The sequence below is a fragment of the Hibiscus syriacus genome, unplaced genomic scaffold, assembly GCF_006381635.1.
Source record: "Hibiscus syriacus cultivar Baekdansim isolate YM2019G1 unplaced genomic scaffold, ASM638163v2 tig00110469_pilon, whole genome shotgun sequence".
In the NCBI taxonomy this organism is placed as follows: domain Eukaryota; kingdom Viridiplantae; phylum Streptophyta; class Magnoliopsida; order Malvales; family Malvaceae; genus Hibiscus; species Hibiscus syriacus.
Window position 1 is genome coordinate 454385 of NW_024062751.1, and position 17887 is coordinate 472271.

Consider the following 17887-nt stretch of genomic DNA (forward strand, 5'->3'; position numbering starts at 1 on the left):
AATCCTGATATTCTATCAAAGATTATAACTCTAATCATGAAGAGCTTTTTAATCCAATTGATATTCAAAGAACTGCAAGATTGCAAAATTGACTCAATGCTCATAACCTTAATAAGCAACACAAATTTATTTATTGCACAAAAGGCAGAGAAAGGAACAAAAAACAAGTTTAAACAGGATGATGAAAATAGAAAAGTACTACAGTGGTACTTCAGATACACAACTCATTTCTTTATTCTGAGCAGTCTCCATCATCATCTTTTTTTCTTTGGCTGGTAATTGAGCTCATTTTTGGATTCAGAACAACTTTTACTAAGGATGATAGCCTTGTCCTGATTCTGAACACATATTGTGGCTGTAATTGGAGTAATATTCACCAGACTCTTTGTATCCAGACTCTTTTCACTGGTCTTCAGAAAATCTGATACAGGCGTTTGAGGTTTTTTCAGAGTTTCATCTTTCTCATTCATTCTTAAACCTGTGGGCCAGTCTCGAATTACCTCTCTTTTTACTTTTTTATCATTTATAATCATAGAAGTATTGAGAATTGAACGTTTTATCTTTGGCTCAAGTACTTTGTTTTCTTCGTTTTCTGCGGCATATACTTTACTTGTTTTGATACTACCAACTCCATTTGGATGTTTAATTCTCGATTGTTTGACCAAAACAGACTGATCATCCACTTCTATGATTCCCTGAACCAAAAGGTCTTGAACTCGTTGTTTGAAGCAACCACAATTCTCAATGAAGTGTCCTTGGGATCCATCGTGATAATCACAAGAGAGTTTCTCATTATACCAACTCGGGTATGGAAGCAAAAAAGGCTTAGCGCGACATGGAGTAATAATCTGGGCTTTGAGTAACTCAAGATACAACTTACTGCATGAAACTGAAGGAAACTTGGGTAGAATTTCCCCTGACATCACTGTCACATTACAATTGTTTACTCTGATTTCTTGAAGACCTTGTGACTGCTTGCTTTGCTTAGCTTTCTTCAATGGTACTGAAATTTCTTCTATGCTTCTCTTCAACTTGATCTTTGTCGCATTTTCTGGGGTCATACCCGATTTTTGGAAATTTATCGAATTTCCACATTCCCTGACAAAGTCTTGGTCATTTGTTTCCATTGAATCAGTTACATCATTCATAATCCCATTCAAATCTTTCACAACAGAATCCTTTAAGGGTTTCTCTCCATGGATTACAATATTCAACAGGTCCATCAATTTGGTCAGTTGTTCCTTAGAATCATTCTGGAATTTTTTTTACTTGATCAGTCATCTTTTGTTGTGTCTCGATAAATTTCTCTTGCAGTTTCTCGATTCTACCAATCCTTGCTAAAATCTCATTCATGGCTAATATCCTTCTTTAGGAATACCAAGTTAACTCCACTTTGATTTCAAAATTCTGTCATGGAATTCTCCACGAATTATTCCAGTTGTCATGATTAAATGCATGTAGAATAGTTTGAAATAAAATGTAATTATACAAATATGCAAATACAAAAATGAAAATATAAATATAAACTTAAAAATGAAAAAAAATGCAAAATGCAAATGTAAATGTAAATATGTGAATGTAACAATAAAAATGCAAATTGTGTAATATAAAAGTAAACATAAAAGTATAAATGAAAATGCAAAGATGCAAAATGCAAATGCATGTATGATAAGGTGTTACTCAAGAGTGATCATCTTAGAACAGATTTCATTGAACACAAAAGTTTTCTTGCATCAAACAAAACTTTTACATGTAGGGGACAACTTTCAATCCTATCTAAAACTTTACATATAGGGGATAACTTTCCCTCCTAACTTCTCTAAAGCCAAGTTAGTTTCTATTCATGCTTAACAGTTGAATTATCAGTCTGTTTCAATTCCTCGTAAAGTCAGCTTGGTTTATCAGTTTATGGGTCATATTGCTTGTCTGGACTGCAACTTCTTCCATGACATTCTGGTGTTTCTTCAACTTTTGTGTCATTTCTCGGAGTTGCTCATTTTCCCTTGTAAGAGAACTTTTTTGTCCATGAAGTTCTTGGATTAGATCTTCATATATGTTGCAGTTCTTTTTCAGTTTGGTAACCCCTGTTATCCACTCTTCTGGGGTATCTCATATGCCAGCATTTTGAAAAGTTTGACTGATCTTTTGGAAATCTTCATGCATGGTTTCAACTTTTGTGCTCAATTTCTTGTTTTGGTCATTCAAGTCCTTCAAATAACATGCTTGAGCTTCATAAAAACATCCTCTACTCTGAATGCCCTGACTGATACTCTTACCATAGACTGCTTTTGGTATCAATCTGGCAAGATCTTTGTGGAGTACTTTTGGTATTAATATAACAGGATCTCTATGTGCATTGCTCGCTTCCTTCCTCGGAGTTTCCTCAGGATGTCTTTCCTTGGCCGCATCATATTTTGTTTGATCATAAAACTTTTTGTCCATTTATGATTTCTTTCCAATTTGATGAACAGACTTTCCAGTTAACACCTTTTGGTTATGCTATGATCATGCAATGCAAACAAAAGAAAACAATATAAACAAATTAGAGCAAAAATAAAATGCATGGGAAAATAAGAAAAAAAAATGGTTAGTACCAACTAATTGAAAGAAAAAATTTTATTTATCATGGTATATAATAAATCCTAACCTCATGCTTTCTAGTTTCATGCTTTGTTTGGAAAAATTAACCTAACCGCATGATTTCTAGTTCGCAAGCATTTATTCAGAAAAAGAAAAAAATCAAATAAAAAAACAAAAAGTTAGAACTTATTTCTCCTTTGTGTACACCTATGGAAAGAGGTTCAGTACTGTCTTAGGTTGAGTGAATTTCTAAGGTTTATTATATGCATGGTTTTGGTTCTAAGAGTAAAGGTACTCGAACTGTCCTTGTTGATGCCCCATTGGGCTGCCAACCCTCAATCCTAGTCCATCACAGACTTAAGCGGATCGAGTTTAATTCGAGGGGACACATTTCTTTATGCCTGACACGGAGAATAAATTCTCACGAAGACGTCGCTTTCACTCCCACTTAAAAGGGACAAATCTCAGTTATAGAGATTATGTTTATGTAATGCAAGTGTTGTGTGTGAGGAGAAATATTCAGATTTCTAACAAACAATTAAATAAAAATGAAATTTAACACCTTTAAATAAAATAAAAACAATCATAAAGAAGAATATATAAAATATTACAAAAATAATAAGTATATGTATAAAAATTTGAAAGGAAAGTATTATAAATTAAATATATGAATTTTAAATTTCTAATTAAAAGAGACAATTTATAATTCTTTTAAAAGCTTGACCAGTCCCCAGTGGAGTCGCCAAGCTGTCGTAACCCATTTTCGTCCGGGCACTAAATTTTTGCTTCGGCGGGAAAAGTGATATGAATAAATGGTTTTAAAATGTTTTGGGAGTCGCCAACGGCCTTTTGGGTCAGGTAGGTTGAATACCTAAAAATTATATTTTAAAAAAGTTTTTAAGAAAACTTCAGTTAAAAAATAAACTGGTCAGCGTTTATAACTAAAAATTCATTCTTTTTATTAATAAAAAGGGATTCGTGGTCGGTTACGTTTAGGGAAGGATTAGCACCCCTACAATGCCCAAAATTGGTACTTTATTAATTATAAGTTGTCTCTATTATTAGAAATTTAAAAATTCAAATGTATATTTAATTTATAATCTTGTTATTTCAAATTTATAATTTTAAGAAAATATATTATATTTTTTATAAGATATTTATTTATTTAGAAATATCAGAAAAGGGCTTCTAGGTGCTTTAAGACAGCTCTTTTCTTTATATAAAAAAATAAATAAATATTAATAAAACATTAATCTAAAAATAAAAAAATAGATATAATTTATAAAAGTAAGATATTTATTTATTTAAAATATCAGAAAATGGACATTCAGTTGATTTAAGACTATCCTTTCTTAATATTGAAAAATAAATAAATATTAAAATATGATTAAAATATAATTTATGTAAAATCAAATTAAGATTTAATATATATATATAAAGTAAAAATAAGTATTATTTATTATATATATATTTATATGACTATATAATAATAATAAAAATAATATTTAAATATATAAACATGTAAAATTAAAACATAAATAAACAATAATAAAAATAAAATTAGAACTATATATTTAAAAGTAATAAAACTTTATAATAAATGAAAATATTTAAAATTAGTGACTAAATTATAATCTAATAAAATTAAATACCTAATTCGTAATTAATTATTTAAAATTACAGGGATTAAACATGTTATTTTACCCATTTATTAATTTGGTGACTAAAATAAAATTATATTAAATTAGTACATCAAATTAAAACAAATTAAAACATGTGATTCGGGGTTAAAATATAAATTATAAAAATTATAAAGGACTAAATAAGGCATTTAACTTAAATACCTAATTATACTGGAAATGACTAAATTATAATAAAATAAACTTACGAGACCCAATTAAAAATTCAGAATTCGATTTCCAGTGACTAAAATGCAGAGTTACAAAACTTCGATGGCTACAGGCATGGTTATTCCACGCGTAAAATTACGAACACACCCCTCCCTAAAATGATGTCGTTCGGGGGTGATTATTTAAGCCCAAAAATCGGCCTAAAATGGCCGGTCTCCCTCATTTCCTTGTTCTACTTCTCTCTCTAAAGAGAGAGAAGCTCTGTCTTCTCTCTACAAATTCCCTCGCCGGAGGGATCAGGCCACCGGCCGGCCACCATGCTCCGGCTCCAATCCCTGCCGCCGGCCACCATTCGCGGTGGTCGGAGTATGGAAAAATAGCCTAAATCGATCCTCTGTTTCCCCTAAACCCAAATCTAGTTTCTTTTTCTCCTAAAACTCTTTCAATAGACATAGATCTAAACAAAAACCGAAGGTTTACCTCGGTTTACAAAAGTTTCCGGTGACGTTTGGTATCTCGGGGGTCAGTTCTTCTCTTCTCTGTTTTTCTTCTCGATTATTGATGTTTGCTGTTGGTTTATTGGTTGTCGTTTTCTATTTTTGGGGTTGCTCTCCGTCTCCTATCGATTTTTTTGCTCTATGTCTGGTTCCCCTCTTCCTTTTTTTCACAGGTTCGATGACCATATTTATAGGCCACCATGTACTTCATTTGGACCAGATAATGGAGCGGTCCTCGGTGAGTCACCAAGCTATGGCAGTGACTCACCATAGAGCTTCAACGTGGGTGGCCATCTAGGTCTTCTAGAGGCTTCGAAGAGGGTGGGAAAAGCTGGCTGAGGCACCTGGCAGTGACATTGTCGGTAGTGGCAGTTGGAGCACTTGGCAGCAAAGGTTGAAGCGTCTGGAAGCTTGGAGCGGTGGCGGCGCTAGGGTTAGAAACCCTAGCAGACACGATCTAAACCCTAGAGGGTTTGGGTTATCTGTTGGGCTGGTTCTAGACTGGATCGGGGTCTGGGCCTCTGATGGTAATTGGGCTCCGGGATTTGTAATTGTAAATGGGCTTGTTTGTAATAATAATAATATTAATAATAAAAATAAATAATAATATAATAGTAATAGTAATAATAAAATGAAAAAAACTAGTGTCTTCACATAAAATATAAAAATGAGAAGGAAAAAATAAATTGGTTAGTACCAAAAAAAAATTCTATTTATCAAGGTATAGATCCTAACCTCATGCTTTCTAGTTCCATGCATTGTTTGGAAAAATTAACCTAACCGCATGATTACTAGTTCACAGGCATTTATTAAAAAAATGAAAAACATCAAATAAATTAAAAAGACAAAAAGTTATAACTTATTTCTCCTTTGTGTACACCTATGGACAGAGGTTCAATACTATCTTAGATCAGGAGAATTTCTATGGTTTATTATATGCAGGGTTTTAGTTCTAAAAGTAAAGGTACTCGAATTGTCCTTGTTAGTGCCCCCTTGGGCTGCTAACCCTCAATCCTAGTCCATCACAGACTAAAGTGGATTGAGTTCAATTCGAGGGGATGCACTTCTCTATGTCTAACACGAAGAATAAATTCTCACGAAGACATAGAGCATATAAACCCCGAAAGTTACTTGCTAGGTCTGACACGGAGAATAAATTCTCATGAAGACGTCGCTTTCAATCCCACTTAAAAGGGACAAGCTTGATTAAAAAGCTTATGTTATGAAATGCAAGTGTTGTGTGTGAGGAGAAATATTCAAACCTTTGACAAACAAATAAAATAGGAAATTTAATATCTAAAAATAAATAGTAAAATTAATAAAGAAAAAATATATATAAATATTATGAAAATAATAAGTATATATAAAAATTTTGATAAGAAAGAATTATAAATTAAATATATGAATTTTTAATTTCTAATTAATAGAGACAATTTATAATTGATTTTAAAGCTCAACCACGTCCCTAGTGGAGTCACCAAGCTGTCGTAACCGGTTTTCGTCCGGGCACGAAATTTTTGCTTCGACGGGAAAAGTGATATGAATAAATGGTTTTAAAATGTTTTGGGAGTCGCTATCGGCCTTTTAGGTCAGGTAGGTCGAATACCTAAAAATTATCTTTTAAAAGAGTTTTTAAGAAAATATCAGTTAAAAGATAAATTGATCTGCGTTTAACCAAAAATTCATTTTTTTAAAAAAATAAAAAGGGATTCGTGGTTGGTTACATTTAGGGAAGGATTAGCACCCCTACAACGCTCGAAATTGGTACTTATTAATTATAAATTGTCTCTATTATTGAAAATTTAAAAATTCATAAATATATTTAATTTGTAATCATGTTATTTCAAATTTATAATTTTAAGAAAATATATTAATTTATATATAAATAAGATATTTATTTAGAAATATCAGAAAAGAACTTCTAGGTGCTTTAAGACAGCTCCTTTCTTAATATTAAAAAATAAATAAATATTAATAAAACATTTCTACTAATATATATATAATTGATAAAAGTAAAATATTTATTTAAAAATATCAGAAAATGGACATCTAGTTGCTTTAAGACTGCCATTTTTCTTTGATATTTAAAAGTAAATATTATTATAAAATTATAATATTGTATTTCATGTAAACATTAGTGAATAAAACAAAAATAAATAAATAAAATACTATATTTAAAGTATATGATCAAAATAAAATTAATACTATATGGTTTTTTTATAATATTAAGTAAAAAACAATAATGACAAAATAAAATAAATTGAAAGCAATAATATTAAATTGCAAAATATTAAAACTTATGGTTAAATTAAAAATATAAGTGACTAAAATATAAAACTCAAAATCCTAATTCGAAATACATAAAATATGGGTATTAAAAGTATAATATAAACATAATAATAATATGTGACTAGAATATAGAAAATTAAAACTATAGATGTAAATAATAAAATAAAATAAAAACTTATGGTAAAAATAATTAATGATTGAATTATAAGCTGTAAAACTTAAATGGTCTAACTCGAAATATTATAAAATTTGAGTGTTAACAGTGTGATTTAACCTATATTAGTTATTCGGGATTGAAATATTAAATATAAAAATATGAGAGACTAAATATGATATTTATCCTAAATATATAAATATTTATTGATTAATGACTAAAACGTAATATATTAAAATCCGAATGCCAAATTAAAATAAATAAAAATAACTGGTGGTGATTATTTTGTAAAGATTACAAACATGGAACACTACGGAAGGGGTTTACCCCTTTAGAAATTACAGAAACACCTTCCCCCAAAATAGCATCGTTTGGGAGAGGGTTTTTAAACCCCTAAATGGCTGACCTTTCGGGTCAGCCTCTCATTTTCTCCCTTTCTCTTTTCTCTATAAAAACGAGAGAAAAATTCTCTCTCGCCTCTCTCTTGCTTCCCTCACAAGAGGGAATTCTGGAAGCCGCCGGCAGCCACACGCTGCCACGAGCTCCACCACCGGGCACCACTACCGGTGGTCGAAAATTCCCAAATTATCCTAGATTACAGATCTCGACCTCCTAAGGCCGAATACGATCTCTGTTTTCCTTAAAAAGCTCTTAATCGGAGCAAATCTACAGTTTGTACCTCCGATTTTCGAGTGCTTTAGAGGCGTATGGTGGCGAGTGGAGGCTTCGATGATGTTGGTAAGTCTCTTCTCCTTCTCTCGTTTATTTTCTGTTTCTTGGTTTGTTGGTTGTTGGTCTCCTCTTTTTTCTTTATCTTTGCTTGATGTCCTCGTCTTTCTCGCCGTTTTTTTTTTCTTTACAGGTTTGGTGAGGGTTTTATAAACCATCACAGTTGTTCACTCGGACCGAGTAATAGGGGCGACGTTTGGTGAGTCACCAAGCTATGGCGGTGACTCACCATAGATCTTCAACGTGGGTAGCCATATGGGTCTTCTGGAGCATTCTGGTGAGGCGGCGGCGTCGTGGTTACAGCGGGTTAGGTCATCTGGCAGTGGGAGTGTCGACAGTGTAGACGTGGGGCAGCTGGAACTTGTTGGAACTCTTGGAGTGGCGACTGTAGTGCTAGGGTTTAGAAATCCTAGCTGAAACCCCAAATGTTTAGGGTTTTCTTCTGGTTTGGGCCAGCTGTAAATGGGCCTTATAAATGGGTTTAGGGTTATGGGCCTCTGATGTATTTTTAATTTATTTATTAATAATATATAATAATATAATAATAATAATAATAATAATTAAATAATAATAATAAAAGTAAACTGAAAAATTAGTGTCTACAGCTGCCCCTCTTTGCTCATTCTTATGTTAACAAGAATAGAGCAAAGACGAAAAAGACAATAATTTTTTCATTTGGCCTCTATTGAGTATGACGGAAATGTTTGAAAACATCATGCACTGAATGGCTTACAGATGACCCGAAGGTTTTTGAAAATATCATGCACTGAAGGGCTTACAGATGACCTGAAGGTTTTTGAAAACATCATGCACTGAAGGACTTATAGACGACCCGAAGGTTTTTGAAAACATCATGCACTGAAGGACTTACAGATGACCCGAAGGTTTTTGAAAACATCATGCACTGAAGGACTTACAGATGACCCGAAGGTTTTGAAAACATCATGCACTGAAGGACTTACAGATAACCCAAAGGTTTTGAAAACATCATGCACTGAAGGGCTTACTGATGACCCGAAAGTTTTTGAAAACATCATGCACTAAAGGGCTTACAGATGACCCGAAGGTTTTGAAAACATCATGCACTGAAGGGCTTACTGATGACCCGAAGGTTTTGAAAACATCATGCACTGAAGGGCTTACTGATGACCCGAAGGTTTTTGAAAACATCATGCACTGAAGGGCTTACAGATGACCAGAAGGTTTTGAAAACATCATGCACTGAAGGGCTTACTGATGACCCGAAGGTTTTTGAAAACATCATGCACTGAAGGGCTTACAGATGACCCGAAGGTTTTGAAAACATCATGTACTGAAGGGCTTACTGATGACCCGAAGGTTTTTGAAAACATCATGCACTGAAGGGCTTACAGATGACCCGAAGGTTTTGAAAACATCATGCACTGAAGGACTTACAGATGACCCAAAGGTTTTGAAAACATCATGCACTGAAGGACTTACAGATGACCCGAAGGTTTTGAAAACATCATGCACTGAAGGACTTACAGATGTGGGAAATAGTTTACTAAGTAAGAAACTATGGAAATCATTTTCTTACTATTCAACAATTTCATTTTTAGAAAAGATTAAATGAGAAACTTTGGAAAGTGTTTTCTAATTGAAATAATTTATTGATTGGATAACATGCCCCAAAATAAAGATAATGCTCATTCTTGTGAATTGCGTCCATCTATTCTTCAGATGTTTGCGTGAATCCTGTATTTGAGGTTTTGAATTATACCTTCTCTTTGTAAGGTTTTTTTTTCATCTATGAATCTTCTTGTTCATATGAAGATCTGTAAAACTTCATGTTTGAATGCACTCAGATATATCAATATAATGCATTATCTATTGTGTAAATGATGTTTTGATGAATGCATGAATGTTTATGCAATCTTCATTTGACTTCAAAGTGGTGAACTTGGTCTCCCTTCACTTGATCATTTATTTCCAGGGTTACCTTTGGATATCAGTGTAGCAACCTATGCCATAAAGCTGAAGAACCCTCTGATTAATCTTTGTATCTTCTTTGCTTGCATTAAAATCTCAGAAGAAATGTTTCATTTATGGAACTCTTGCCGTAATCAGAACTATGATCTTGATGCCCCATTTTGTCTGGATAAAACCGACTTTCTTTGTCTGGACTTGTGTAGAAATTCAATAAAGCTTTCATCTTTGAAAAGAGAATCTATCATCTTTAAAGAGATATGATATCATCTTTTAAGAAAGAATCTATCATCTTTGAAAAGTGTAAATGTAGATATGTCATACTCAGCAGGGATTAATTAGGAGAGCAATGTCTGTTCTGATTTGACTCTTGCAACACATTATAAGGAGGATGTATCCTGATTCCATTCATATCTCCACATCTAATTGGATCTCGAACAAGGCAACTTGTCATTCAACTTTAGTTGGCTCCACTAGTTTCTTGTTGTAAAACATTTGACAACACATTCATCATTTCTTGTGATTTCTTCACAGATGTTTCGTAAACATTTAACAATACATTTGTTATTTCCTGTGGCTTCTGCTCAAATTTCTCAATCAAATGAAGCTTTTTCCATAGTATTCAAAGCTTTTGTATGATGTCACAAGACCACTTGAGAACAAAACTCAGTGGGAATACAAGTGAGATGTTGGTATGACCAAAAAGTTGGTCAAATTCACGATATATGCTAGTGCCGAGTTGAATAAGATATACCAACTGATCTTGATATCATCTTGAGCAAGGGAAAGTGTGATATCGATCACGTTTTCTTCCGAAATGAGCATTGTAGAAAGTAGAAACACTTCAGCTATAGGATCCATGTACAGAAGGAGGTTTATGGAATTCTTGCCACTGGGGATGAAATACATAGGATAAACCAAATAGATGAAAACTCAGTTCACCCTGGCTGGTAATGATAACCCCGGTAACAACGGGAATAAGAAAAGCATAAGCTGAGCCTCTTTATTTGTTCAATATCATCAAGTAAACAAACACTGATGTGAAAAACAACTTCGTGATCTCAACAGCATGATTGAAACTAACTGTCAGGAATCTCAAAGAAATATTTTCAATCATTATCGACACACAAAATACAAAATTCAAAGCCGAGATTTTGAGAAACTGAACCCTGGATCAAACGGTTTACCTAGGGACCATCTTTATTCATGCAACCGTGATATAGCTTAACAAAGAACATGTTGTCGTGTGACACATCATTTAAGAAGATTGAGTATTTGAAACCATTCTTGCTGAGTAGATATTTGTTCAACAATATGATCCTGATGTAACTGTCTGATGAACGAAACAATAATGTATAGTCAGCTCCAGTGACATTGTTTCACCATTTTCATTCTTCATTCCTTTCTGTCTTATTGGAAATATTTGCTCACGTCGAATGATCTTTAACATATGACGATGTAGGCCTTCAGCATGCCCCAACATTGGCTAATACAAACGTTCAAAATGTGTCAACATTATTGATTCTTATTGAAAGGGGCTTTCAGCATGCCCCAACATTAGCTAATACAAACATTCAAAATGTGTCAAAATTCCTGATCATGAATGAAATGGGCTTTCAGCATGCTCCATCATTTGTTTCTTGTTAATCTGAACCTTCAAAATGCCCCACATGGATTTGTTTGAAGTAAACTTTAAAATGCTCCAACATTTGCTGATACATATGTTAAAAGTATGCTCAACATTACTTCTTGCTAAGATGAGCTTCCAATAATGCCTAAATATTCATAACGACGTGGGCTTTCAGGATGCCCTACATGAAACATTTCTGTCTGAAATGGGCTTTCGAGATGTCCCAATATTCTGCTTCTGATTCACTCTCAATGTCTGTTTGATTTGAATATCATGATCCCCACGAGGTTCAATTTTGACAATGCACTGTTATGGGTACTTGTGGCTTTATTCGTGCCCCAATTCTGTTTATTTTGAATACTCTCCTTCTGGTTTTACTAAACAACAGTGTTGTCAAGTAACTGGAATTCTCTTCATGTTGTCACAAATTTATGAAGTGCTCAATCATTTTGACAGAAACATCTAACATATGTGCATCTTCTGAATGAGGTGAATATCTTCTAGATGAAGGGTCTCGTCGAACAGAGCGATATAAATCATTTGGTAATCCATTCCAGGCTGACACAGTGGCTTATCATCTTTCAGGGAAAGCTATTTCTGAAATATACTTTTTGTGGGAGAAAAACCAATTTATGTAAACAGTAATCTGATGAAATAGCGAAACTACATATACAGTGGTACCGACTCTTCAAAAATCCGCACCCATGCAACAGGTTGATTCTGATAATTACTCATCTGATTATGAAGCGATCTTTCAATATGATTTCACACATATTGATAGTTCTTCTAATACCGAAGAAATCCTTAATTCTAATTCTAATGAGGAGAATAAATTGTTGGTACTTGACAAAAACGGTGTACTAAGAGGCTAAGGCTTAAATAACCATGGAGAGATGTGGTCTGGATTCATCAATTGCAGAGTTGACAAATTTTATATTTGTTTCTCAAATGGCTAAGGCTATTGATGCACTTCTTTCAGTAGAAGATAAGAAGCAATTATGCAATGATCTCAATTACAAGAAAATGTGAAACTCATGTTGTGATTTTTGGAAAAGGAATAAGCAGAGGAAGCTTGAAAAGAAGCTTCTTAATGAAGACGATCATGCAGTTCATCTTCTAACTCCAATGATTGATTTTGGGGTTCTTACTGAACCAAATCAGATAACTCAAATAACACTTCCAGAAGATGCTATTGAGCCTCCTTATTTCTACTACGAGAACATGGCACTTGCTCTAGTTGGTGTTTGGATCGAAATGTCATGGTACTTACACGATGTAGAGCCAGAATTTGTAGATTCGAAGTATTTTTGTGCTGCTGCACGGAAAAGAGCTATATTCATAATCTGCCAATTGAGAACAGATTTCCTCTTATTCTGCTTTCTCTATGCACCATACATGATGCTTTTCCATTGACAAAATGGTGGCTTTCTTGGGATCCACGAACAAGGTTAAACTATTTACAAACATGTACAGGAAGTGCCAAATTGACAGAAATGATCCGCAAGGCTCTTGAAGCTTGTGATGATGAGCCATCTTCAAGTGTTCATAAGTATGTTCTTGATGAATGCTGAAAATGGAATCTAGTATGGGTTGAAAGGAATAAAGTTGTTCCACTTAAACCTGATGAGTTGGAAATGCTTCTAGGTTTCCCTAAAAACCATACACGATGAGGAGGATCTGCTAGAGACATGTTCCCCGTTGGTATCAATGTCCTATCTCTTTTCTCTGTAATCAGTGATGCAGAGGTTGCCTTCTACTGTCTTGGCATACCTTTGAAAACAGATGCAAGAACTGAATGTTGATCAGTTAGAACAATGGATGAGTAAATTTGGCGGATTGAACCCTGTTGTTGGTGGCATCCAGTATAACAACTTTACTGGAAGAAACAAATATCAATGGGATGGACTTGAAGATTTTTGTTGGTGCATTTCCTTGAAATGACTGCTACAACGACTGTCTTTTTTGCTGCTCTGGCACACGCACTGCCATATCCCGCTCTTCTCGAACCATGAAAAGGTTTGGCTGATAATAAAACTGGTTATCTCAACTTTTAGAATCATGTAACCAATGTTACCCCATATGAAAGGCCTATAAGAGTAGATTATGTCCCAATGTCTTATTCTACACCATAAGTTCTCAAGTTCAGGTTCGACAATCTTCTGAAGGACATAATGAATATAATCTTGGCAAAGAAAATGATCGGCATGCAAAAGGCCGCAATGATGTATCAAGACTTGAGCCAGTATCACAGTATAACCAGAGTGCAGATGGTGGTCTTTGTTCATTCCCATAATACACTTAATGGAACTTATGACTATGTGATTGGAGAATCTGCTAGAGATATGGATTGATGGCTGGGGAAAGTAATATGTCTGCTTATTGCCCTCGGCATGATATAAGTGATAATCTTTCTTGATGGATTGCTAATGATGTCACAGGAGAGCGTTACAAGTTCAACTCCCCAGACTTTCTGGCTTTTTGGACCACTTGCTTTCAAGAAAGTGTAATGCTTCATCATTCTGGTCTCATTTTTTCTACAATATAGGTAGAATAAACGACAACTTGCTTTAAGGACCTTCCTCATTTGAGACTGTCTTGTTTGAAAATGTTTTTTTCTCCTTTCTTTATCGAAGAATAAAAGAATTTGGTAAAATGTTGCCTATCACAGGTTCACAATAGAATCAAATCATAAGTATGAATTTAAAGAATATTAAATAAATCAACTACTCTTTCAAATCATTCAAAAATCATAGTCCTATGGTAAGTGTCAAAATTATTGACTGATTTGAGGTGTAGGTTGATTCTGGTAAAGTAAGGTCTCTCAGGTTGGTCAAGCATATATGTCTTCTTTGAGCTTCTACTATCTTGAAGGAAGGGTTGTTATGTTCATCTAATGGAGATACTTCTTGGTTCCCAAATCTCAGGAACGTCTTTGGGATGTGCAATGCTTTATCAAGAGCTTAAGATCGTCTCTTATATCGTTGTTGCACCATTCGATATTCGAGCCGCCTTTTCAGGTTTTCAACTCGAATCCTCCTTTGGTTCCAAGATGTTATTTAAAAATTTACATCTTGAACCCCCTCTTTTATCATTTTTAATATCATGCATTAAAGATTTTAAAAAACAATTTTGTAAATAAAAATCAATCCCGAGAGGCAGAATGAAATCTGAAGATAGTCCATTTCACATAGAAATCCATGTATGATTAGAATGGACTTTTTAGGTACGTAATGTAGGCATGGGTTCATGGTTATGAAAGAAAGGGATAAAAAGGCTCAAACAAGTGTTTTAAGGGTAATTGAACCAAGGATCAATTTATTCTGATGCCTTCAATCTTGCCTTGTTTGACTTGGATCTGCTTTGTTGGGGATTTTTCCATAAGATTCCTTCATCTCCAGTATTTCTTGTGCTTCTTGTTGAATATAAATTTTTGAACTTATTGCACTTGATCAACCTTGTAGCTTGAGGCTCAATGAGTCACCCATCATGATTCAATTTTTCTTCCTTTTTTTTCTTTTTTCTTTTTTTCTTTTTTTTCTTTTTCCTTTTTATTTTTTCCTTTTTCCTTTTTTTTTCTTTTTTCTTTTTTCTTTTTTTCTTTTTATGAGTATAGGACTTCAATTGCTTTGAGAACCTCTTTTTATTCTTGCATTTTGGAAATTCTTTCGTCTTGTCTTGATTGATATTTAAGCACTTTGCATTTGATCTACCTTGTAATTCAAGCTCTCTTCAATTCATGAAGATTTGCCTTTGTAATTGACAATCCTTATCCCCGTGAGCATATATCCTTCTTCTTGCCCCCCAATATGTAGAGTGATCCTTGGTTAAGGTTGAATCAGAAAAAATATTATAGGCTCAAAAGGGGACAACAAGGGATATATATATATACATATATTTGGAAGGATAAATGAAACAATGTCGTTCGTCATCTCATACACAAAAACCTTTGTAAAAAGAGATATCTCCAGGGGGATGAATTTTCAAGATTAACTTTATTTATATAAAAATAATGTAATTAATGCATGATATATTTATTTCAATCAATATTTTTTTTGAGTATGCCTCAATCACTCGAAATTATATTCGATAAGTTGATCTATAATGCCTCATCTCGTCTCTTCTTGCAGGAAAATTCACGGATAATTTGAAAGTTTGGTTCTTTTGAGGTCTTTTGGTTCATGATGGTTTTGTATTTGGAAGGAAAAATGTGCGACTTATGAAGTCATGTATATGGTGGAAGGTAGTATCATAAACCAGTAAACATCTGGAGTTGGTGTCTCAAAAATAGATAGAGACGTGACTTCAGAGTCTCAGATAATTGTAGTGTCAGGATTTGATTTTGGTAAGGGTTAAGTAATTGGCGTTGGATGGGATATGGAAGATATAACTTTACCACTTGCCAAAGATCTATAACTCTTGAAAAATTAAAAGAATATTTAATCTACTTGATACTCAAGAATTTCAAGATTAAAACTTAATTCCTTGCTCATAACTATAAAAGCAACACAAGTTTATTTATTGTACAAAAAGCGGAGAAAGGAACAAAAAAACAAGTTCAAACAATATGCTAAAAATAGAAAAGTACTACAGTGGTATATAATACTTCCACTTGTTTATGCATCATTACTCCTCTAATGTTGGGTGTGTAATCAGACTAGGGTTCTTGTCCTCATTTGCCCCCCATTTCTTGATTATCTCTTGTGTCAAGACCCCCTTGTCAACAAGCGTCTCTATTTCTTTTAACAGTGGCCAACAACTCCCTGTTGAATGCCCCTTTACCCCCAAGTGAAAATTACAGAAGCTATTTTGATCATAGGTGGTACTTTCGTTGGTCTTCGTGTAATGTATTGACCTTTAACCAAATGATGGTACAAGTCTGAAATGGAAGTTTGGAACACTTCCAAAGTTTTTCTTGATCGCATGACTTTCTTTGGTCGATCCGAACAACTACTTGCTCTCTTCCTTTTGCAATTGCGGGGACTATGGATGCTACATTAATTCACATCATCAGCTTTCACTTTCTGATCCTTCGAGCTCTTGGATGTGACTTGTGAGTTTTCTTCGCTGATTACATTCTCAATTAATTCTCCACTTGTAAAAAGATTCTCGAATTCCTTCGTCGGATTTGTCTGCATTAACTCGAAGAAAGGAGCGGGAAGGGAATCACGAAACATACGTGATATCTCTTTTTCTAACATGAGAGGTTGAACTTGTGCCGCCACTCCTCTCCATCTTAAGGCATATTCTTGAAACCTTTCATTGGCTTTCTTCTTTACTCCTTGAAGATTCATACGTGTTGGAGCTAAACCTTTAACATACCAATATTATCTCAAAAATGCATCAGCTAAATCAACCCATCTCTTGATCTGTTCTTGGGTCAACTGATTGTACCAGACTACTGTTGGGCCAATAAGACTAACATGGAAGGAATAAATTAACAGATCATCAGAACTTAAATATCCTTCCATTTTTCTGCAGAACATTCTCAGATGGATTAGGGGATAACTGGTGCCATCATATTTCTCAAAATCAGGCATTTTGAATTCATGGGGAATAACCAAGTCTGGAACCAAGCTGAGCTCTCTTGCTTCTAATTATTTGTGGGAGGCATTAACATCTTTCATATTTCTGATTGATTCATCCACCTTCTTGACTATCTCCTCATATTGTGAATAATTAACGAGGCTATTCTTTGGGCTCAAGTGAGATGCCCCAGGGTTTATTATCATTCTTGACTCATTAATCTGATAGCACTGTTGCTTTTTAGCCGTTATCTTTTCTTTATCAGATACAATCCCCTGAATAATTTGATTTGGTCCATCTGGTACTGAATCCGATGTTTCTTTCTTTGTATCCTGAGGTAACCCTGTCAATTGTTCTGACCACTGATCTTGTAGTCTCTCATGAGATTGTTCCATTGTTTTCATGATGATGATACAATATGAATGAATGATCTCATTTTACTGTTACATAACCCTTCATGAATTATTTATATGTTTTTATAATGTATATACCAATACTTGAACAAATAAAAAATGTAAATGTGAAATGCATAAATGCAAAAATGTAAATGTAAATTATTTAAAATACCAGAATAGAACATCCAGTTATATTAAGACTGCCCTTTTCTTTGATATTGAAAATAAATAAACATTTAAATATGTTTTAATGCATGATGTAAATGTAAATACAAACGTAAAAATACTAAAAT

The 17887-nt window shown here is 33.8% G+C and overlaps 1 pseudogene; it reads left to right on the top strand.

The window, feature by feature from the left end:
- Window positions 1–17887, top strand: part of LOC120127525 — a 42910-nt pseudogene that overhangs the window by 14375 nt on the left and 10648 nt on the right.